Source organism: Oncorhynchus clarkii, chromosome 32, assembly GCF_045791955.1.
Source record: "Oncorhynchus clarkii lewisi isolate Uvic-CL-2024 chromosome 32, UVic_Ocla_1.0, whole genome shotgun sequence".
Lineage (NCBI taxonomy): Eukaryota > Metazoa > Chordata > Actinopteri > Salmoniformes > Salmonidae > Oncorhynchus > Oncorhynchus clarkii.
The window spans coordinates 23,754,475-23,779,269 of record NC_092178.1 but is presented as its reverse complement, the minus strand read 5'-3'; the positions used below and the strand labels follow the sequence as shown (position 1 = coordinate 23,779,269).

The 24,795-nt window shown below is 41.3% G+C and overlaps 1 protein-coding gene across 14 annotated transcripts in view; it reads right to left on the bottom strand.

Moving 5' to 3' along the window:
• LOC139392081 (thyroid hormone receptor beta-like) overlaps window positions 1-24,172 on the bottom strand; it is a 118,388-nt gene extending 94,216 nt beyond the window's left edge. For 4 of the 14 annotated variants that reach the window (XM_071139787.1, XM_071139783.1, XM_071139796.1 and 1 more), the window contains exon 1: window positions 23,928-24,170. The gene's annotated coding sequence lies outside the window, so the exon portion shown is untranslated. Of the gene's footprint in view, window positions 1-22,243; window positions 22,457-23,927 lie in introns of those variants that run through there. The other 10 variants (XM_071139792.1, XM_071139791.1, XM_071139793.1 and 7 more) reach the window with 5 other exon arrangements.
• Window positions 24,173-24,795: the final 623 nt, after the last annotated feature.

The following is a 24,795-nucleotide window of genomic DNA, read 5'->3' as shown; positions in this document are numbered from 1 at the left end:
TGATTTAGCCTAGATTATGATATCCTTATACCAGAGGCTTCATGTACCCTTAGGTTTTCTTTTAGGGCACACTGATGGCCAAACTCCCTATCTTTGAGGGAATTACCCATAAAGGAAACAATATCTGCTAGAAGCTTATATTTTCAGTGTATAAATCTTATAAATCTTGAGTTTGCATGCATGATGCCCCAGCCTGACACCAACGTAAGTCCCAAATGGCACCCTATTCCCTACGCAAGAATAGGCTACCATTTGGGATGCAACCCAAGTTAATCAGTACTAGACTAGCGGGCCATTCATATGAAGCATCATAAGTGTCTGTATCGTTAGTGTTGGCCTGGCTGTGACGTTCTCTGTAGTCATTGTGGTGAAGGAGTGGCTAGGTACTTTGGAATAAGGGCTTCTGACTGTGTGGGGGGGGGGGGGGGGGGGGGGGGGGTTGAGCAGGGGCCAATTACAAGTAGCTCGCTCATGATGAAGTGCTTTCTTTTGCTACTCTCTCTTTATCCATGTATCGCCCTCTCTCTATTACGTTCTCTTCCTCTCTTTTTCCACTCTCACCGCCACTCACACTATCAGTATCCACAATGTGTTGTTTGCTGCCACTACGGTGCAGTGATTATGGAAACAGCACTGAGCATTTATAAAAGAGGGAGGGCGAGCCAGAGAGGGAGAGATATAGAGACAACAGAACGGCACCATCTCTCTCTTCACCAGGAAGTTGGCCCAGTGTACAGGACAGGGGTGTGTGGGGGTGGAAGTAGTATCACTGTTGATTATCATGAAAGCAATCAGTGAATGTCAAACAACCAGCTAGAGCTGAACACACACACAATCACTTACTCACTCACTCTGACTCAAAACATCTCCATGGACATGCTGTATGTCTGAGACCGCCCATGCAGTACATACATGTTAGTCATTTAGCAGACCCTCTTATCCAGAGACTTACAAGAGCAATTAGGGTTAAGTGCCTTGTTCAAGGGCACATCAATAGATTTTTCACCTAGTCAGCTTGGGGATTTGAACCAGAGACCTTTCGGTTACTGGCACAATGTTCTTAACCACTGGGCTACCTGCCGCCAAAACATATATCACACTCTCAGTGTTACAACAAGCTGTGGTTGAGATTTTGGCCATAAACTTCTCACTTCCTATAATGGGGAAAAGGAAGCCAACTCTGCGGCTGCCATGGGTCATGATTAGTTGTGAGTGGGAGGATTCGGACAGCGGGAGGGGTTGACATTAAGTTCTCACTCCAAACTCCTCTTGAAATATATCCCTCCTAGGACATTCTAATGTGTTCATCTCAGAGTACAGTATGTGCAACATGCAGACCTGGTTTCAATCCCCATTTGAGATATTTCAACTACTTTGAGCATTTGCTTTGAGCAATTGCGGACTGTTTTAAATTTTTGTAATTTCAATCATTTAATTTGAATAAAAACCTTTAATCCACCTGTCCTTGACTTTTCCTAAATATGTGCATTTTATACTCTAGCAGTACTTTGAAATACACTATATGTACATAAAAGTATGTGGACACCACTTCAAATTAGTGGATTGGGATATTTCAGCCACACCCGTTGCTGACAGGCTCTCCGCCATTGGACTCTGAACTTTCAATGGAGTGATAAATCACGCTTCACCATCTGGCAGTCCGACGGACAGATCGGAGTTTGGTGATTGCCAGGAGAACGCTACCTGCCCCAATGCATAGAGCCAACTGTAAAGTTTGATGGAGGAGGAATAATGGTCTGGGGCTGTTTTTCGTGGTGCAGGCTAGACCCCTTAGCTCCAGTGAAGAGAAATCTTAATGCTACAGCATACAATGACATTCTAGACAAATCTGTGCTTCCAACTTTGTGGCAACACTTTTGTCGAGAGCGGTGTGGAAGTACTTGACTGGCATGCACAGCGCCCTGACCTCAACTTCATCTAACACCTTTGGGATGAATTGTAACATTGACTGCGAGCCAGGCCTAATCGCTCAACATCAATCCCCGACCTCACTAATGCTCGTGGCTGAATAGAAGCAAGTCACCACAGCAATGATCCAACATCTAGTGGAAAGCCTTCCCAGAAGAGTGGGACCTGTTATAGCAGTAAAGGGGGGGACAAACTCAATATTAATGAACATGATTTTGGAATGAGATGCAGGTGACCAAAAGTATATGGACATGTAGTGTAAATATCATAAAAGACAAAAACTTTCTGAGTATTTCTACCTCAAAGCGCCATGACAGTCAAAATGACCGTATGCATATTCAACAGTAGAATCTCCGGGCCTGAACAATTACCAATAGCTGCCAGTCTAATAAATCCCTTTAATATACAAAAACACAAAGAAACCATTCATATTTAATTTGGGATATTCATAAAAAATATGATATTAAGACAATGTATTTCAAAAGAACAGAATAGCATGTTTTGAGTTAAATGTATTAGTGCTTAGTAGACGAGGCTATATGGCTGACATCTCACGCTTATATTCCACTGCTCTACCAAAGTCAACATGTACACTGAGTATACCAAACATAAGGAACACCTAGGGCTGTTGCGGTGACCATATTATCGCCACACCGGCAGTCACGAGTCATGACCACAGTCAAATTCCACGTAACCGTTGAGTCACAGTAATCTCCTCTTATGCACTCAGGACATGCATTGGTAGTACCCAACTCACTAACGATCATCAGGTTCTAATGGGGGCTCTATTGTCCCTCCATCAGGACCTAATAACCTGGTGCGCAGGGCACTATTGTCTCCCCATCAGGTCCTAATGGTCTGGTACTCAGGGCTCTATTGTCCCTCCATCAGGTCCTAATGGCCTGGTACTCAGGGCTCTATTGTCCCTCCATCAGGTCCTAATGGTCTGGTACTCAGGGCTCTATTGTCCCTCCATCAGGTCCTAATGGTCTGGTACTCAGGGCTCTATTGTCCCCCCATCAGGTCCTAATGGCCTGGTATTCCTGGGTCCTAATGACCTGGTACTCAGGGCTCTATTGTTCCTCCATCAGGTCCTAATGGCCTGGTACTCAGGGCTCTATTGTTCCTCCATCAGGTCCTAATGGCCTGGTACTCAGGGCTCTATTGTTCCTCCATCAGGTCCTAATGGTCTGGTACTCAGGGCTCTATTGTCCCTCCATCAGGTCCCAATGGCCTGGTACTCAGGGCTCTATTGTTCCTCCATCAGGTCCTAATGGCCTGGTACTCAGGGCTCTATTGTTCCTCCATCAGGTCCTAATGGCCTGGTACTCAGGGCTCTATTGTTCCTCCATCAGGTCCTAATGGCCTGGTACTCAGGGCTCTATTGTTCCTCCATCAGGTCCTAATGGCCTGGTACTCAGGGCTCTATTCCTCTAACCACTCTGACGTCAATGCAAATGCAATCAAAAAGCACATAAAAAAGTATCATCAAAAAAGTATCATGCTTTTTTCATCTCACTGTGATCAATTTTAAGACAAAACTCAGTGGAAAACATGGTCATTGTGTATGTTGTTTCAAATCCAATGAAATAGACAGCACTTTCTAAGGTGATGATTAATTCAGAACACCTATATGCATATTAGAGTGTACGCATACGGATAGGGCTATATACTGTATGACCCCAAGCCCTAATAAATTATTTATTTTTTTAAATTACAATGATTGTGCCATTACACAATACATAGCCTACCGCATATTACGCATGCAGAAAAACATTTTTTACAAATGGTACGTTTTTCACTCATGCTGGGTAGGCTACTCCAGTTAGTTCCCTCCACCCCTCAACCACTGTTTGAGGAGTTTGTAGCCTCTTGCTGTGCGACAGATGTTATTCCGCCCAAACTCTGTATGCCATGGACTCTCTAACCCTGTTCCTGCAGCTACCCAGTGCTTAATTTGGGAAGTCATGATTGGTCTAAACTACACTCAAAAATGTAAGAAATTCTAGTAATGGCCTTTGAGTGTGGACTGTATTATTATGCATACTGAATAGACTGGTTACCTGAACCACACCTCAAACAGTGGTTGATGGGTGGAGTGAACTAACTGGAGTAGCCTAACCAGCATGATTGAGAAACAAACAGGCGGGAAAGCGGACTCCAAACTTTCTATTCATGAGTCTGGGAGAGAACATAAAGGCCTAGGCATTGATGTTGGTTCAGTGAATGATGGTACAGGGCGGTATACAGAGTTAGTCTACAATTACAGTGAATTTTTATTTGATTATGAATAGCCTAGTAATAGTAATTATATACATATAAAAATTCCCTATGTTTTGTTGTGAAAATATGTTACTATCGATGTTCCCGAACAGATTTCACTTCCCAAATTAAGCACTGGGTAGCTGCAGGAACAGGGTTAGAGAGTCCATGGCATACATCTGTCGCACAGCAAGAGGCTACAAACTCCTCAAACAGTGGTTGAGGGGTGGAGGGAACTAACTGGAGTAGCCTACCCAGCATGAGTGAAGGAAAGCGGCCTCCATTCACTATAGGACCTGTTTCAAATGATCACTTTTACACTCAACATAGCCACTTCATATGCACACTCGCTCCGGAATGGGATAAATATCCTTTCTATTTTATTCAGCTAAGTTCAATAATATTCTTCTTACTATAAAATCATATAATATAAAATAATGCCATGGGACATATCTTGTCTGCTAACTGAACTAGCCTACAGTCTATGGCATGGCACATAGCCAGATAACATACAGTAGACCAACTCATATTCTGTTCTTCTGAAATACATTTTCTTCATATCATAATGTTTCTTTAGAGCTGAATAAAATAAATCATGGATGTATTGTGATGGTGTATATTAAATTGATTTTAGACTTTTTTAAAAAGGTAGATGTTCCAAAGATGCTTATCAGTGGTTTGTATGCATGGAGTCCTGGAGATGCTATGTTTAGCACCATCCCCCCTAAGAACAGCCTCAATTCGTCAGGGCATGGAGTCTACAAGGTGTCGGAAGCATTCCACAAGGATGCTGGCCCAATGTGTCCCACAGTTGTGTCAAGTTGGCTGGATGTCCTTTGGATGGTGGACCCTTCTTAAAACACACAGGAAACTGTTGAGCGCGAAAAACTCAGCAACGTTGCAGTTCTTGACACAAAACGGTGCGCCTGGCACCTACTACCATACCCCGTTTAAAGGCACATATTGTGTCTTGCCCATTCACCCTCTGTATGGCACAAATACACCATCCACATCTCAATTGTCTCAAATCTTAAAAATCCTTCTTTAACCTGTCTCCTCCCCTTCATCTACGCTGATTGAAGTGGATTTAACAAGTGACATCAATAAGGGATCACACCTGGATTCAGATATGGAAAGAGCAGGTGTTCTTAATGTTTTGTACACTCAGTGTGTATTTTACAGTAAGGATATTATGGGACATAACAGAATAAAATAGAAAGGATATTTTTCCCAAATGACTATTGCTGATTGTCGCCAGTACTCATGAGGAACGTGTGAGCCGTGTTTATTCTAGTTATATTTTGAAACAGTGCCCATCCGCGCAATTTTGAGAGTTTTTTGGCAAAACTAGGTTCATTAGAAACTGTAGAATCTCCTCAAAACGTCTTGCCTACATGGACTGTTTGTTAAGCTCCGTTCCCTTCGTGTCAATGGATGCTGCACTGGCCATCATTCTTCTCATTCTCAATTTTTTAAATTAACAATATTATCAATTGTATCTTAAGGACACATCTATTATTATATGTGTGAAATTAGTTTCAACATCGTTTGGTATCGTGAGGTTTCTTATGACTTATTTTAACATAATAAATGCATTAATTTAGGAATTGGAATATACCATTGAAATTGACACAATTGAAATATTAAAATGGTCAGAATGACCATCATGGCAATTCTAGCAGTTATGGAATTCTCGCGCTCCAAGTGTTAAGTACTTGAAATTAGATCAAATATTATTCGAACCCAGGTCTGCAATGTGCAGGATTGGCAGCCAAGCATTGCAGAAAGAGAGCTCTTCCAGCCAGCATTGGCCACTGTTGTTGCAAGGAGATTTACTGTCTCTATACTGTGTGGTTGCTAAACAGTTGCTTCTGACAGCTGCGAGTAGAACCCCAGTCAGCCAATCAGCTTACAACACACCACAGTTCATCCAGCAAATGAGCAGATGGAATTTGGCTCAGAGTTGCATGTTGTACTGAATTATGGAGGTCATGGCTGCTTCTCAAATGGCACCCTATTCCCTTAGCCAAGAGCCTCAACTGCTCCACGAAGTTAAACGCAGACTAGAGTTTTTGAAATGAACCTTCGACTAGCTATGTAGTCAATGTCAAAGTAAAAAACAACTAAAAATGTTAATATAGTCGTTGCATAAGTATTTAGCTCCCTAAATCAATACATGTTAAAAACCCCTTTGGCATCGATTACAGCTATGAGTCTTCTTGGGTAAGTTTAAGAGCTTTGCACACCTGGAGTGTAATATTTTCCCATTATTGATTTAAATAATTATTCAAGCTCCGTCAAGATACTTGAAGAATTTTAAGTTGTCATAGATTTTCAAGCAGATTTAAGTGAAAACTGTAACTTGGCCACTCAGGAACATTCACTGTCTTCCTGGTAAGCAACTCCATCATAGATTTGGCCTTGTGTTGTAGGTTATTGCCGTGCTGAAAGGTGAATTCCTCTCCCAGTCTCTGGAGTAAAGCAGACTGAAGAAGGTTTTCCTCAGATTTTGCCTGTTTATAGCTCCATGCCGTTTCTTTTTATCCTGAAAAACACACCAGTTTTCGCCGATGTCAAGCATACCCCGACCATGACGCAGCCACCACCATGCTTGAAAATAAGGAGGCAGTTACTCAGTGATTTGTTGGATTTGAACCAAACATAAGACTTTGCATTTATGGCCAAAAAGTGTATTCCTTTGCTGTGTTGTTCTTGGAGTATTACTTTACTGCCTTGTTGCACACAAGATGTTTGGAATATTTTTATTCTGTAAATGTGTATCTTCTTTTCACTCTGTCATTTAGGTCATTATTGTGGTGTCACTACAATGTTGTTGATCCATCCTCAGTTTTCTACCATCACAGACATTGAATTCAGTAGCAGTTTTAAAAACATCAATGGCCTCATGGTAACATCCCTGAGCAGTTTCGTTCCTGTCTTGGAGCTCATTTCAGAAGGACGACTATCTTGTGTCTGGGTGATTTAAATATAATCCGCAGTATAATTATTAACTTGACCATGCTTAAAGAGATATTCAATGTCTGCTTAGTTATTGTTACCCATCTATCAATCCCTGCCTTTTTTTTTATTTTACCCCACCACACCTCACTAATTGGAGTAAACAAATGGACAACAACACTTAGGCTTCTACTTAAAGATTAAAACATTTTATGGACTAGGGCTGACTATTTAGTCGACTATTCAATTGTTTGGTCGATAGGCTGTTGGTAAACTGAGATGTCTTTAGTCAAACAGTAGCAAAAAAACAAATAAATAAATAACCTTGATGTACAAGACACCTATCTGATTCGATGCGGTCTGAGTGGACTGATCTATTGTTGAGGCAGTGGGTATGGCACAGTCCTGCAGTCTAAGACATAGGCTACTGAAATTGTTTATGGTTATATAACGTAAGAACAATGGTGCAACACAAAAAATATTATTTTTTTAGGACAAATTAGCTTTCTCCCGCGTTGGATAATGGTCGCTGTCCGCGGTTCTGAAACGCATCACTGTGCTGTTGAATTGGTGCCTTTTTCTAGACCATGTTGCTACGTGCATAATTGCAAAGTTACCCATAATATTGGTGTTCAGAACAACGCGGCAGAATCAAAATCAGACTTAAGAGATGAGAAAACAGCCCTTGCCTTAATTGTCTAAGAAAAATGAGGAGAGAGGAAACCAACTTAATTGCGTCCACAAATGTTTCTGGCTTTATAAAGCATCCCTATACAGTGCATTGGGGAGGTATTCAGACTTGACGTTTTCCACATTGTTACGGTAAGCCTTATTCTAAAAATCATTAAATCGTTTTTTCCCCTCATCAATCTACACACAATACCCCACATTGACAAAGCAAAAACAGGTTTAGAAATGTTTGCAAATTTAAAATAAAAAAACGGAAATATCACATTTACATAAGGATTCAGACCCTTTACTCAGTACTTTGTTAAAGCATGTTTGGCAAAGATTACAGCCTTGAGTCTTCTTGGGTATGACGCTACAAGCTTGGAACACCTGCATTTGGGGAGTTTCTCCCATTCTTCTCGGAAGATCCTCTCAAGCTCTGTCAGGTTGGATGGGGACTGTCGCTGCACAGCTATTTTCAGGTCTCTCGAGAGAGATGTTTGATCGGGTTCAAGTCCGGGCTCTGTCTGGGCGACTCAAGATCATTCAGAGACTTGTCCCGAAGCCACTCATGCATCGTCTTGGCTGTCTGCTTAGGGTCATTGTTCTGTTGGAAAATTAACCTTCACCCCAGTCGGAGGTCCTGAGTGCTCTGAAGCAGGTTCATCAAGGATCTCTCTATACTTCACTCCGTTCATCTTTCCCTCGATTCTGACTAGTCTCCCAGTCCCTGCCGCTGAAAAACATCCCCGCAGCATGTTTCACCGTAGGGATGGTGCCAGGTTTTTCTTCAGACGTGACGCTTAGCTCCAGAGTTCCTCTGTGGAGATGGAAGAGCATTCCAAAAGGACAAACATCTCTGCAGCACTCCACCAATCAGTCCTTTATGGTAGAGTGGCCAGATGGAAGCCACTCATCATTAAAAGGCACATGACAGCCCACTTGGGAGTTTTCCAAAAGGCACACCATGAGAAACAAGATTCTCTGCTCTGATGAAGCGTGTACAAGCTGCCTCACGTTACAGAAACAGCACACACTAGTTTAAATTACATTGAATCAACATGGAATAGATGTTGAATTGATGTCTGTGCACAGTGGGAGGCTGCTGTCCTGTGGGCCATTCTGGCTCGGGCAAGGCTTACTTATTTTACCTACATACACACTGCTGAACACCAGGCCAATGTATTTCTGTATAGGCCAAAGGGTGGCAATGTACAGTACCAGTCAAAAGTTTGGACACCTACTTATTCAAGGGTTTTTCTTTAATTTGACTATTTTCTACATTGTAGAATAATAGAAGACATCACAACTATGAAATAACACATATGGAATCACGTAGAAACCAAAAACAAAAGTGTTTATTCACATATATTTTATATTTTTGATTCTTCAAAGTAGCCATCCTTTGCCTTGATGACATCTTTGCACACTCTTGGCATTCTATCAACCAGCTTCATAAGGAATGCTTTTCCAACTGTCTTGAAGGAGTTCCTACATATGCTGATCACTTGTTGACTGCTTTTCCTTCACTCTGCGGTCCAACTCATCCCAAACCATCTCAATTGGGTTGAGGTCGGGTGATTGTGGAGGCCAGGTCATCTGATACAGCAGTCCATCACTTTCCTTCTTGGTCAAATAGCCCTTACACAGCCTGGAGGTGTGTTTTGAGTCATTGTCCTGTTGAAAAATAAATTATAGTCCCACTAACTGCATAATCAGATGGGATGGTGTATCGCTGCAGAATGCTGTGGTAGCCATGCTGGTTAAGTGTTCCTTGAATACTAAAAAAATCACAGAGTGTCACCAGCAAAGCACCATCACACCTCCTCTTCCATGCTTCATGGTGGGAGCAACACATGCGGAGATCATCTGTTCACCTGCTCTGCGTCTCAAAAAGACCCGGCGGTTGGAACCAAAAATCTCCAATTTGGACTCATCAGACCAAAAGGACAGATTTCCACCAGTCTAATGTCCATTGCTCGTGTTTCTTGGCCCAAGCAAGTCTCTTCTTATTGGTGTCCTTTAGTAGTGGTTTCTCTGCCGCAATTCAACCATGAAGGACGGATTGACGCAGTCTCCTCTGAACAGTTGATGTTGAGATGTGTCTGTTATTTGAACTCTGAGAAGCATTACTTTGGGCTGAAACCTGAGGTCCAGTCAACTCCAATTAACTTATCAGCAGAGGTAACTCTGGGTCTTCCTTTCCTGTGGCGGTCCTCATGAGAGCCAGTTTCATCATAGCGCTTGATGGTTTTTGTGACTGCTCTTGAAGAAACTTTCAAAGTTCTTGAAATGTTCTGCATTGACTCACCTTCATGTCTTAAAGTAGTGACGGACTGTCATTTCTCTTTGCCTATTTGAGCTGCTGTTACCATAATATGGAGTTGGACTTTTACCAAATAGGGCTATCTTCTGTATACCACCCCTACCTTGTCACAACACAACTGATTGGCTCAAACGCATTAAGAAGGAAAGAAATTCCACAAATTAACTTAACAAGGCACACCTGTTAATTGAAATGCATTTCAGGATACCACCTCACAAAGCTGGTTGAGAGAATGCCAAGAGTGTGCAAAGCTGTCATCAAAGCAAAGGGTAGCTACTTTGAAGAATCTTTTTGGTTACTACATGATTCCATGTGTTATTTCATAGTTTTGATGTCTTCACTATTATTCTACAATACAGAAAATAGTACAAATAAAGAAAAATCCTGGAATGAGTAAGTGTCCAAACTTTTGACTGGTACTGTACATGTCACTACTACAAGAGCCATGGTAATGTATGTCACTACAGACAACTTCAGGAACAGAAATGAGAAGAGACCTGAATCAGGTCTTACCAGTTCAATCAACAAGGCCTCACCACTATACAGATGTAGCAAACTGGCTCAAATGAAGATCCTACAACAGGAAATGTGAATTATTATTATTTTCATCAGGGAAAATCAAGTCTGAAATTTCTAAGTGGAAATCCAAATGCATTGCAGGAAAGTTATCCTGCAACAGGGTGGTCAAATTAAGAACCCTACATCTGTACACCTCCCAGACCACATCACATCGGTTGGTACAGTACATTGTAAAGAAAACAAACCAGAAATGCAGCAATTATGTTCAAACATGTACAGGCTTGCAGAAAGAAGAATCCGTGTTTGTGTTTGGGCAAAGCTCTCTCTTTAGCATTTTTCTGTGATCTTGATAAAAATTTAAGAATCATTAAGATGTTCCTGAGAACATGCTGGGTTGACTATCTGAGGTTGTGCTAAACCATTGCAGATGCTTGTGCTGTGTCCCAAATAGCACCCTATTCTCTACATAGTGCACTACTTTTGACATAGCCCTATGAGCCCATTTGGGAATAGGGTGCCATTTGGGACATAGCCTTGGTGCTGCTGTCGGTAGTCAAGAGGCCAAGCTGCCACTTCGCTGCCAAGCTGCACATTTTGTCCAGGGTTGACACACACAAACACCAGACCACAGGAACACAAGACAATTTCATTACTCAGCTGTCAAGTCGTCTTTCTCATGCTGTCCTTTCCTCATACAGCGGTGTTCTGTTCTAGGCATGTGTTGTGTGTGTGTGTTCTGTTCTTTACAGCACCAGACATGCGTTTGCTGTTTGTTGCGTCATCTGACACCGACGACCATTAAACTACGCCGTTCATTTAACAGAAGAAAACATACATTCTTTAAAACATCTTGTCTCTTCCAAACCGTGGCTCAACTCCCCTGCTGAATGCCATCCAGACCCTCCCAGGGGCCTGTATGCACATCAGACCTGGATTCAAATATCATTCCAAATCATTTGAAATATTTTATCTGGGCTTGAATGTTAAAAAGTATATAAAATATTTTAAATAGTATTTGAACACAGGTCTGTGGCACATCAGGAGACACATCTTCCAGAGAGGAGATGGACCAGGTACAACTCCTTCTGGGGCATTCTGTGGGCTCATCCATTCTAACATACCAACCCAATGCTACCTGTAGCGGCCTGCCTGTCTGTTTGCCATCTGGCCAATGTCTATTTTCTGCAACAGTAATAAACTCCCCTATAGGCACGTTAAGGAAAAAACAACCCCACTGAGCTAAACAGAGGAGCCTCTGTGGAGAAGTGCTGAATCAGGTGGAGAATACTTACTCTCCTGCAGGAGTAAACAATGTGTATCTATCTACCTGACCTATTATATAATCCGTTCAAACCAACACAGATTTAACGAGCTGCACACAGCATTAGACTTGTAGCCCTTTCCTGCAGTCAAATGACTAAACACCCTCTAGTGTGCTCATGGGTGGAATATTATACATATTTTTCATCATTTCAAAATTAAAACATTTTTTTTCTTCAAAAAAATACAAATCAGGTGTTGTCTATGTCAAAGTCTTGTTATATTTCAGTCTTTTGTTATGTATATAAAGTGTAATATTGGTATGCAAACTCAAAATGTAATACATTTAGGGCCTCCCGGGTGGCGCAGTGGTCTAGGGCACTGCATCGCAGTGCTAGCTGTGACACCAGAGACTCTGGGTTTGCGCCAAGGCTCTGTCGCAGCCGGCCGCGACCGGGAGGTCCATGGGGCGACGCACAATTGGCCTAGCGTTGTCCGGATTAGGGAGGGTTTGGCCGGTAGGGATATCCTTGTCTCATCGCGCACTAGCGACTCCTGTGGCGGGCCGGGCGCAGTGCACGCCAACCAGGTCGCCAGGTGCACAGTGTTTCCTCCGACACATTGGCTTCTGGGTTGGATGCGCGCTCTGTTAAGAAGCAGTGCGGCTTGCTTGGGTTGTGTTTCGGAGGACGCATGGCTTTCGACCTTCGTCTCTCCCGTACGGGAGTTGTAGCGATGAGACAAGATAGTAACTACTAACAATTGGATACAACGAAAATGGGGAGAAAAGGGGGTAAAAAATATATATTTGTTTTAAGTAATTACATTTCAACTCTATACCTGACCTGGTACATAGTGTATTCTTTTGTTTAAGCCCATAAACACGTGTGTGGTGTATCCTTTTGTTTCAAATTATATTTGTTTAAGATTACCAATAAACACTCTCCATGACCCTAATTTAGCCCACTGCATTAAAAGCTGTTGGCTGAAAACAATGCCAATGTCAGCTAGAGCAGAAATCACCTTCTAAAGTCAATTTGTTTGAATCCCAGCCTCTATGTTAAAAATTCTGCTAAAGTGTAATATAATTTAATGTGGGCATTAACAGAGGATTAGTGGGTATTAGCAGAGGATTAGTGGGTATTAGCAGTGTGATTAGTGGGCATTAGCAGAGGATTAGTGGGCATTAGCAGTGTGATTAGTGGGCATTAGCAGTGTGATTAGTGGGCATTAGCAGTGTGATTAGTGGGCATTAGCAGTGTGATTAGTGGGCATTAGCAGTGTGATTAGTGGGCATTAGCAGCCTAAATATAGTCAGAACAGTTAGAACACAACACAGCTTGCAGCCAGCCAGCCGGTCAGTGATGAAATATGAGTGAGTGAGTGTGAGAGTGAGAGTGAGAGCATTTTAGCTCGCTCAAAGATGTGAGATAACGGTTCTCTCCCAAATGACACCCTATTCCCTTTAAAGTGCACTATTTTTGACCAAGGCCCATAAGGGGTTTGCGTGGGTTTGTACTTAACAGACTATTCAATAGGTTCCATATTGCCAGGCAAGATAATTAAGTATTTGAAGGAAACAAATAGTATTTGAACCCAGGTCTGAGCAGACCTAGAAGGAAGACCTTGAGCCCTTACAACAACTCCGAGGTGGCATGGAGCAGGGTGTAGCGGTATCCATCAACTGATTATTGACATGGAGAACCCAAAACTCGGGCCGCAGGCCTCAGAACTCTGAGTAGAACATATGAGTCTGGCCTGACCCGTAATAGCTCATGAAATGTTTGTGTATGTAGGGTGAGAGACTGCAAGAGACTGCAAGTCAGAGAATTAAACTATGACTTTCATGAAGAGTGACTGGCCTAACATGGAGTAGAGCAGGATGGAGAAAGCATGGACGGACAGACATAGAACAATCATTTACTGTTGGTTGAGGAGATAATGTATGGAGATACTATATAGAGCACTACATTTGATAGAGCCCTATGGGCCCTTTGGGACACAGACACTGTAGGCTTTAATGGGATGGGAATGTGAGGGTTGTAATAGTTGAGTTATTCAACAGTGCAGGAGTTATATGTTTGAACTTGGCTGTGCCGTTAAAATTAATCTAAGCTTTTATAAAGACGTGCTGCAAGTCTCATGCCCTATCCAGCCTTTAGACATTTGGTCTATTCCCTAAAGGTTTGACCAACACACAGCAAGTCTTTTTTGTCATAATGCAAGGTTTATTCAAAGCTTCTTCGCAAATGGCTTAGGGTTACTTTGTTCACTGGAAGAAAACGAAAGACGGCAACCACTGAAAACAACCCTGGGTCTAACTGACAAGCCTCACTTACAATATAGCCTAGGCTTATCTAGTAAAACTATTTCTTTACTTTGAGACTCAAAACTATTTATACATTTTAAAACCACACAATCCTTTTTTTATTTCCTTACGTTGATTTTTTTTTGCTTTAAAAAGGTAGCCAGGCAGTCTGCCCCTTCATGGAGATAAAACACATGCAATTCATGGAAGAAGAAAGAAAAAAAATCAACAAGGAAACAAAAGTACACAACTACGCCATGGGCTTTGTTCGGAAGAAGCCCTTGACCTCTGGAAGATATAAGAAAACTGTCATGTTGTTTGATAAACCTTCTCCCTTTTGGAGCACCACGTGTGTGACTTAAGGTACCACAGTGTCCCATAGGACTGGTCAGAAGTAGTGCTCTATATAGGGAATAGGATCAACAGACAACTCTCCGTTACCCAGCACTGTATCTACAAGCTGACAGTGTCTACTCAACCCTTCAAATCAAACAATCACCACTACAAATACTCAATCAAACCAAACAATTTCTACAACATTGATGCATTTAAATCCAAGCAATAAATAATCACAATCATGATTCAATATTAATATTATTATTTTAAGCTCTTGTATTGAACAGTAAGAAATTCCCAGACTCATGAGGGCAAAAGCAGGAAATCCTGAGTCCTCCAACGAAGATTAAGAAAACCAGAGAATTTGGGGAAAGTTTCCAGAATTTTTCAATCAAAGCTGGAATAACAACCAACCATGTAGCACCCAATTTGCTCCATCTCGGTTTTTCCCTCAATAAAACAGGATTAGGCTAAACGGTGTGCTACACTCAAATTGCTCCTGACACAAGACATGCAGGGTTTGAAAGGGCAGACATTTTAAAAGACACCTCTTGGTAGCACACCATGCAAGTCTCTGTACAAATCCAATAACATTGACAAAGTTAGTTATCACATTAAAGTCAAAGAATGAAGCCTGCATCCCAAATGGAGCCCTATTCCCTACATAGTACACTACTTTTGAACAGAGCATTGACGCACCCTATGGCAGTGGACAGCTAGTACAGAAATACCAAAATACCTTAGACTATATTCATATTCTCTAATGAGAATACCTAACTTCTACTCACTGTAGATATTAAAAGTATTTTGAAATGAAGAGTACTCCAAAATCCACAAACTGTGTTTCTAATCACGTTCAGTTTCAAGCTTTGGTCAAGGACTGTACAGTGCCTTTGGAAAGTATTCAGACCCCTTGACTTTTCCCACATTTTGTTACGTTACACCCTTAAATAAATAAAAAATCCTCAGCAATCTACACACAATACCCATTAATGCTGACCTCGGTCATCAGTTGAACAGTGTTTCCTCCAACACATTGGTGCAGCTGGCTTCCGGGTTAAGCGGGCGAGTGTTAAGAAGCGCGGTTTGGAGGGTCATGTTTCGGAGGACGGGTAACTCCACCTTTGTCTCTCCCGATCCCATTGGGGAGTCGAAACGATGAGACAAGATCATAACTGGATCGCAATTGGATATCATGAAATTAGGGAGAAAATACACAAATAAATACACAAAAGAATTAAGATTGTTAGTTGGTACGTCAACCCTAAGGTAACTGTAATAGAACAAAAACCTGTACAGCTCATTTAGCAAAAAGCACTAAAACAGAGGACTTCATATTGCAGATAGATTGTGGCTTCAATTATTGTAATTTTCTGCATAATTTCCAATCCCCCACATATATTTTTTTGCCAATATACAGTACCAGTCAAAGGTTTGGATACACCATTCAAGGGTTTTTCTTTATTTTTTATTATTTTCTACATTGTGGAATAATAGCGAAGACATCAAAACTACGAAATAACACAGAAGGAATCATGTAGTAACCAAAAAAAGTGTTAAACAAATCAACATTTATTTTATATTCTTCAAAGAGGCCACCCTTTGACATGACAGCTTTGCACCCTCTTGGCATTCTCTCAACCAGGTTCATGAGGAATACTTTTCCAACAGTCTTGAAGGAGTTCACACATATGCTGAGCACTTGTTGGCTGCTTTTCCTTCACTCTGTGGTCCAACTCATCCCAAACCATCTCAATTAGGTTGAGGTCAGGTGATTGTGGAGGCCATGTCATCTGATGCAGCACTCCATCACTCTCCTTCTTGGTCAAATAGCCCTTACACATCCTGGAGGTGTGCAGGGTCATTATCCTGTTGAAAAACAAATGAAAGTCCCACTAACCGTAAACCAGATGGGATGGCGTATCTGTGATAGCCATGCTGGTTAACTGTGCCTTGAATTCTAACTAGATCACTGACAGTGTCACCAGCAAAGCACCCCCAAACAATCACCCCTCCTCCATACTTCATGGTGGGAACCACACATGCGGAGATCATCTGTTCACCTACTCTGCGTCTCACAAAAACACAGCGGTTGGAACCAAAAATCTCAAATTTGGACTCATCAGACCAAAAGGACAGATTTCCACCAGTCTAATGTCCATTGCTCGTGTTTCCCGGCCCAAGCAAGTCTATTCTTCTTATTGGTGTCCTTTAGTAGTGGTTTCTCTGCAGCAATTTGACCACGAAGGACTGATTCACGCAGTCTCTTCTGAACAGTTGATGTTGAGATCAGAGGTCGACCGATTATGATTTTTCAACGCCGATACCGATTATTGGAGGACAATAATGACAATACTGAATGAACACTTATTTTAACTTAATATAATACATCAATAAAATCAATTTAGCCTCAAATAAAATGAAACATGTTCAATTTGGTTTAAATAATGCAAAAACAAAGTGTTGGAAAAGAAAGTAAAAGTGCAATATGTGCCATGTAAGAAAGCTAACGTTTAAGTTCCTTGCTCAGAACATGAGAACATATGAACACTGGTGGTTCCTTTTAACAGGAGTTTTCAATATTCCCAGGTAAGAAGTTTTAGGTTGTAGTTATTATAGGAATTATAGGACTATTTCTCTCTATACCATTTGTATTTCATATACCTTTGACTGTTGGATGTTCTTATAGGAAATGTAGTATTGCCAGTGTAACAGTATACAGTGGGGCAAAAAAGTATTTAGTCAGCCACCAATTGTGCATGTTCTCCCACTTAAAAAGATGAGGCCTGTAATTTTCATCATAGATAAACTTCAACTATGACAGACAAAATGAGAAGAAAAAAAATCCAGAAAATCACATTGTAGGATTTTTAATATATTTATTTGCAAATTATGGTGGAAAATAAGTATTTGGTCACCTACAAAAAAAGCAAGATTTCTGTCTCTCACAGACCTGTAACTTCTTCTTTAAGAGGTTCCTCTGTCCTCCACTCGTTACCTGTATTAATGGCACCTTGAACTTGTTATCAGTATAAAAGACACCTGTCCACAACCTCAAACAGTCACACTCCAAACTCCACTATGGCCAAGACCAAAGAGCTGTCAAAGGACACCAGAAACAAAATTGTAGACCTGCACCAGGCTGCAAAGACTGAATCTGCAATAGGTAAGCAGCTTGGTTTGAAGAAATCAACTGTGGGAGCAATTATTAGGAAATGGAAGACATACAAGATCTCACCCCGTGGGGTCAAAATGATCACAAGAACGGTGAGCAAAAATCCCAGAACCACACGGGGGGACCTAGTGAATACCCTGCAGAGAGCTGGGACCAAAGTAACAAAGCCTACCATCAGTAACACACTACGCCGCCAGGGACTCAAATCCTGCAGTGCCAGACGTGTCCCCCTGCTTAAGCCAGTACATGTCCAGGCCCGTCTTAAGTTTGCTAGAGAGCATTTGGATGATCCAGAAGAAGATTGGGAGAATGTCATATGGTCAGATCAAACCAAAATATAACTTTTTGGTAAAAACTCAACTCGTCGTGTTTGGAGGACAAAGAATGCTGAGTTGCATCCAAAGAACACCATACCTACTGTGAAGCATGTGGGTGGAAACATCATGCTTTGGGGCTGTTTTTCTTCAAAGGGACCAGGACGACTGATCCGTGTAAAGGAAAGAATGAATGGGGCCATGTATCGTGAGATTTTGAGTAAAAACCTCCTTCCATCAGCAAGGGCATTGAAGATGAAACGTGGCTGGGTCTTTCAGCATGACAATGATCCCAAACACACCGCCCGGGCAACGAAGGAGTGGCTTCGTAAGAAGCATTTCAAGGTCCTGGAGAGGCCTAGCCAGTCTCCAGATCTCAACCCCATAGAAAATCTTTGGAGGGAGTTGAAAGTCCGTGTTGCCCAGCAACAGCCCCAAAACATCACTGCTCTATAGGAGATCTGCATGGAGGAATGGGCCAAAATACCAGCAACAGTGTGTGAAAACATTGTGAAGACTTACAGAAAACGTTTGACCTCTGTCATTGCCAACAAAGGGTATATAACAAAGTATTTTGTTATTGACCAAATACTTATTTTCCACCATAATTTGCAAATAAATTCATTAAAAATCCTACAATGTGATTTTCCAGATTTTTTTTGTAAGTCATTTTGTCTGTCATAGTTGAAGTGTACCTATGATGAAAATTACAGGCCTCTCATCTTTTTAAGTGGGAGAACTTGCACAATTGGTGGCTGACAAAATACTTTTTTGCCCCACTGTAGCTTCCGTCCCTCTCCTCGCCCCTACCTGGGCTCGAACCAGGAACACATCAACAACAGCCACCCTCGAAGCAGCGTTACCCATCGCACCACAAAAGCCGCGGCCCTTGCAGAGCAAGGGGAACAACCACTCCAATTCTCAGAGCAGGTGACGTTTGAAACGCTATTAGCGTGCACCCCGCTAGCTAGCTAGCCATTTCACATCGGTTACACCAGCCTAATCTCGGGAGTTGATAGGCTTGAAGTCAAACAGCTCAATGCTTGAAGCACAGCGGCGAGCTGCTGGCAAAACGCACGAAAGTGCTGTTTGAATGAATGCTTACGAGCCTGCTGGTGCCTACCATCGCTCAGTCAGACTGCTCTATCAAATCATAGACTTAATTATAACATAATAACACACAAATACGAGCTGTAGGTTATTAATATGGTAGAATCCGGAAACTATCATCTCGAAAAGAAGACGTTTATTCTTTCAGTGAAATACGGAACCGTTCAGTATTTTAACTAATAGGTGGCATCCATAAGTCTAAATATTCCTGTTACATTGCACAACCATCAATGTTATGTCATAATTACGTAAAATTCTGGCAAATTAGGCGGCCCAAACTGTTGCATATACACCGACTCTGCGTGCAATGAACGCAAGAGAAGTGACACAATTTCACCTGGTTAATATTGCCTGCTAACATGGATTTCCTTTAGCAAAATATGCAGGTTTAAAAAGATATACTTCTGTGTATTGATTTTAAGAAAGGCATTGATGTTTATGGTTAGGTACAGTCGTGCAACGATTGTGCTTTTTTTGCAAATGCGCTTTTGTTAAATCATCCCCCGTTTGGCAAAGTTGGCTGTCTTTGTTAGGAAGAAATAGTCTTCACAGAGTTCGCAACGAGCCAGGTTAGCAGGCAATATTAACTAAACATGCAGGTTTAAAAATATATACTTGTGTATTGATTTTAAGAAAGGCATTGATGTTTATGGTTAGGTACACATTGGAGCAAGACAGTTCTTTTTCGCGAATACGCATCACATCGATTATATGCAACGCAGGACACGCTAGATAAACTAGTAATATCATCAACCATGTGTAGTTAACTAGTGATTATGATTGATTGATTGTTTTTTATAAGTTAAGTTTAATGCTAGCTAGCAACTTACCTTGGCTTCTTACTGCATTCGCGTAACAGGCAGTCTCCTCGTGGAGTGCAATGTAATCAGGTGGTTAGAGCGTTGTACTAGTTAACTGTAAGGTTGCAAGATTGAATCCCCGAGCTGACAAGGTAAAAATCTGTCATTCTGCCCCTGAACAAGGCAGTTAACCCACCGTTCCTAGGCCGTCATTGAAAATAAGAATGTGTTAACTGACTTGCCTAGTTAAATAAAGGATAAATAAAGGTGTAAAAAAAATATATTTTTTTTTAATCGCCCAAATCGGTGTCAAAAAAAATTCAGATTTCCGATTGTTATGAAAACGGCCCTAATCAACCGGCCATTCCGATTAATCGGTCAACCTCTAGTTGAGATGTGTCTGTTACATGAACTCTGTGAAGCATTTATATGGGCTCCAGTCTGAGGTGCAGTGAACTCTAATGAACTTATCCTCTGCAGCAAAGGTAACTCTGGGTCTTCCTTTCCTGTGGCGGTCCTTATGAGAGCCAGTCTCATCATAGCGTTTTATGGTTTTTGCGACTACACTTAAAGAAACGGAGTTCTTGAAATGTTATGGATTGACTGGCATATATTAAAGTAATGATGGACTGCCGTTTCTCTTTGCTTTTTTGAGCTGTTCTTGCCATAATATGGACTTGGTCTTTTACCAAATAGGGCTATCTTCTGTATATCACCACTACCTTGTCACCACACAACTGATTGGCTCAAACGCATTAAGGAAAGAAATTCCACAAATTAACAAGGCACACCTTGTATTCCAGGTGACTACCTCATGAAGCTGGTTGAGAGAATGCCAAGAGTGTGCAAAGGAGTCATCAAGGCAAACGGTGGCTACATTGAAGAATCTCAAATTTATTTGGATTTGTTTAACTCTTTTTTGTTTACTACATGATTCCATGTGTGTTATTTCATAGTTTTGACATTGGCACTATTATTCTACAATGGAGAAAATAAATAAAAACCCTGGAATGATTAGGTGTGTCCAAACTTTTGACAGGTAATGTATATTATTTTGTAAAAATATATTTGTTTTAATATATTTTCCTTTATTATTTTCCCCTAAACCTACCACACCTATCCTAACTGGAGTAAACTAATGGACAACAATACTTAGTCTTCTACTTTCGGCTTATACATACATTTGACGGACAGTATATTTTACATGAGTTATCTTTTGTTCGTTTTTAGTCCCAGCCTTTAGCTAACCTCAATTTAAGGATATAATTAAATTGAACATGCATTTATTGTTGTTGTTGAGAAAAAAACTAACTAATTGATTTTAATAAAATTCTGTGAAAAACTTGAATGGTACACACTGTCCTGGTTTTATGGTGAGAACTTCTGTGCAATGCAACTTCTGGAGACGTGTGAATGCGAAGATGGCCCCAATATTTATATAAAACATAATATTTGGTTCAAGTTAACATATTTAGCAAAGATGGGATGGGTCGATATTTAATTATTTCATTTCTGTAAGCTGTTTAACAAACTATAATGACCTAACATTGAAGTTGATTCCAAGGCAAAACATAAAATACCATAAATACACCACTTGAAGCAACCACATATTTATCCATCGAGCACGTTCTGATTGGCCAGTGAGGGGCCTAACCTCGATAAACCCACAACTGGTTTATTAATCAAAACCCAGCCTTTTCATGCCACTGCCAGCACTGTGCTGATAATTGTTGGTGGTGAAAATAGCACAAATATTTTGGATACACCCCCATAACTATAGTGCTACCATCAGTGCTTAGATTTACGATTGTGTTAGGTTTGTTAATTAATCGATTACAAATGACATGACTCCCCCTTGACTAAATAAAAAAATACTAACCCCTCCCCCTGATCACTGAAATTGAAAAAGCATGACCCTCCCCCATTTTCCTCCGGGTAACAATTGTGTACATTTCGACCACTCCCTTATCAGAAGTTATCCTGCAAGTCCACTGATAGTACAGGCCAACCGAGGACATTCAAAAGTCTGCTTTCATGCAGTGTCAAACTAACAACCTCGAAGTTTCAATAGCCTGAATACAAAACCCTTGCAGATGAGAAAGGATTGGACATTTACGTAATCCAGTGGCTATCAGACATCCACTGCAGGCGTGCTTTGGTGCTTTCAAAAGGGCTACATTAGGATATCGCCCGGTTAATTTACACTAGGGCTAACTCGTGTCACACATTATCCTAATGTATATTAAATCGATGTAGGTGTTGTAAGTCTACTCGTACCGTCAGGTCAGCTTTTGATTTCTTCACCAGTTCGCAAATTGACTTCAATTTTCACACGGCATCGCTGTGAAGGCTGTCGTTTGACCTGAAATACCCCCAGCCAGAACAGCAGAATCCATGAGAGCGGAGAATTCTGATACATGTCCCGAAACTCTATCTACGGCAACTCTAGAAGGACAATTTCATTCTGAGGCACGTTGATACGAGGTTGCAGAACTTGTTTATCAGATCCACGTGACGTAATATTGTAACCATTCCAACAAAATATTGTTACATTGTAACTACCCACAGTGGTAATAGAGGATTAAATCATAATTAACTTTCCACAACGGAAAAGAAAATCGTTTACAGCACTTAGTAGTCTAGGCTAAGAATGAGTGATGGTGCAACGTTATAGCCTAAAATAATTATTAAGTTACAGGGGCAATATATTGGCTACTTCCAAACATGACTGATATGCCTTCAATGGGCTATTAGACGACCTGCACAGTGCCCAATCAAAACCCCGCCTATCAGCCATGAGAAGCTACGTTATCTCAACGATGAGAGCAACCATCTATTTCCTCCTTACCATGCATAACATTTCCTCACCCCTTTAACATCTCTAGACTTTCCGTGTTGTGCCATAGGCCTAGGCCTAAATTACGTATTTATTTTCCATATAAAAGGTCTGTGCCTTATATAGGTCAGTGTCTCCAATGACAAATAGCTTACAGTTAGGCTACTTCATGCATAACTTATTTATATGATTCATATGATTCAAGAACGAATGACTCATACATATTGGATATTATTTTGAACATTTGAAATTCAGCATTGATTGTGATTGGCAACATATTTCTTATTTCTATTTATTGTGTTTTTGTTACACCTTATATTATTTTTAGTACTACATTGATATTGATTACTGCGTTGTTGGGTTAGAGCTTGCAATAAAGGCATTTCCCTTGACCATTTAAACTTGAAACGCGTAATATTTTCTCTTACAAGACAGTTTTAATAGCCCAATAATAAGGCCTATTAACGTACACAAAGCCATTCTTAAGCCATTATTAATTATTCATTCTGCATCTATCAAGTTGTTAGGCGAGCATAGGCTATTTTATTTTGCCTACTTAGACAATAACCTGCATGACAAAGTTGTGTTAATATTTGGGGCAGGCTATCCAGATGTTCTGAACAGCGCATTTGAATTATAAAGCGCCCCGGCCTGTGTGTGTCTAACCAGCAACAAATGATAATCCATATAACGTTATAAATACTTGTTGACTGGCCAATGGCATGCAGCAGTTGTAATTCTGATGCAAACTGTAGCCAACACAAAAAAATATTCGAAATGCACACCTAGATTAATCTGCCGATTCTGCCACAAAATTATTTCACATCCGCCCACATTATAAAACCTTGATTTCAGACCGCCATTAGCCTGAACAACAAACACCAACTCAAGAGATCGTATAAAAAACAATTCGACGAAAGTAGACAATAATCAGGCAAAGGGAGTGTTTCTTATCGACAAACGAATGAACAGTCTAGCGACTTCTGGAACGTCTACAAACGGACGGAATTTTTTCAACAGCACCTTTTCCCTGCATCGGAATATTGATGTTTCAAAGAAGAACACAACAATTGGACAACATACTACATACGCAGCAAATAATAACATACAAATGGGGCAACATACCACATACGCAGGTCGGCACACAGAAATGCTATTTTCCGACACTCCGCCGGTGCATTCCTCTCTTACTGAGTTTGTGCGGATGTAGTCGGTGTTTGTTGTACCTGCGAGCGGGACGAGCGGGATGGAACAGATGCAACGCGTGCCCTGGAATGACCCGACGAAGCTGAGTATGCGAGAAAGTCTGGGCTGACCAACTTCAACATGGACCCAGGAAAACGAAGTGTAGCCTACTGACAACTGCAGCGCTCGGATTGATCGCTATGGGGAATCAGAGAGCTGTTGTTTGAATCCCTGTCAGCCAGGAAACAAACCAAGCATCACCCAGTGGCGGTTGGTGCCATTTAAGATGAGGGAGGATGATTATTTTTTTAATGAACATGGCCTTATTTCTATTACAGCATAGCGGGTGACTGTTATTCATATTCCAATTACCCAGCTCAATGTAACATTGATTTATTATTAATATTATTATTATATTTTTATTTGACATTTTTTCACCCCAATTTCATGGTATCCAATTGGCAGTTAGACTTGTCTCATAGCTGCAACTCCTGTACGAACTCGGGAGAGGCGAAGGTCAAGAGCCATGCGTCCTCCGAAACACGACCCAACCAAGCCACACTGCTTCTTGACACAATTCCTGCTTAACCTAGAAGCCAGCCACACCAATGTGTTGGAGGAAACACCGTACACCTGGCGACCGTATCAGCGTACATGCGCCCGACCCGCCACAGGAGTCGCTAGAGCGCGATGGGGCAAGGACATCCTTGCCAGCCAAACCCTCACCTAACCTGGACGACGCTTGGCCAATTGTGCGCCGCCCCATGGGTCTCCCGGTCGCGGCCGGCTCTCGACAGAGCCTGGACTC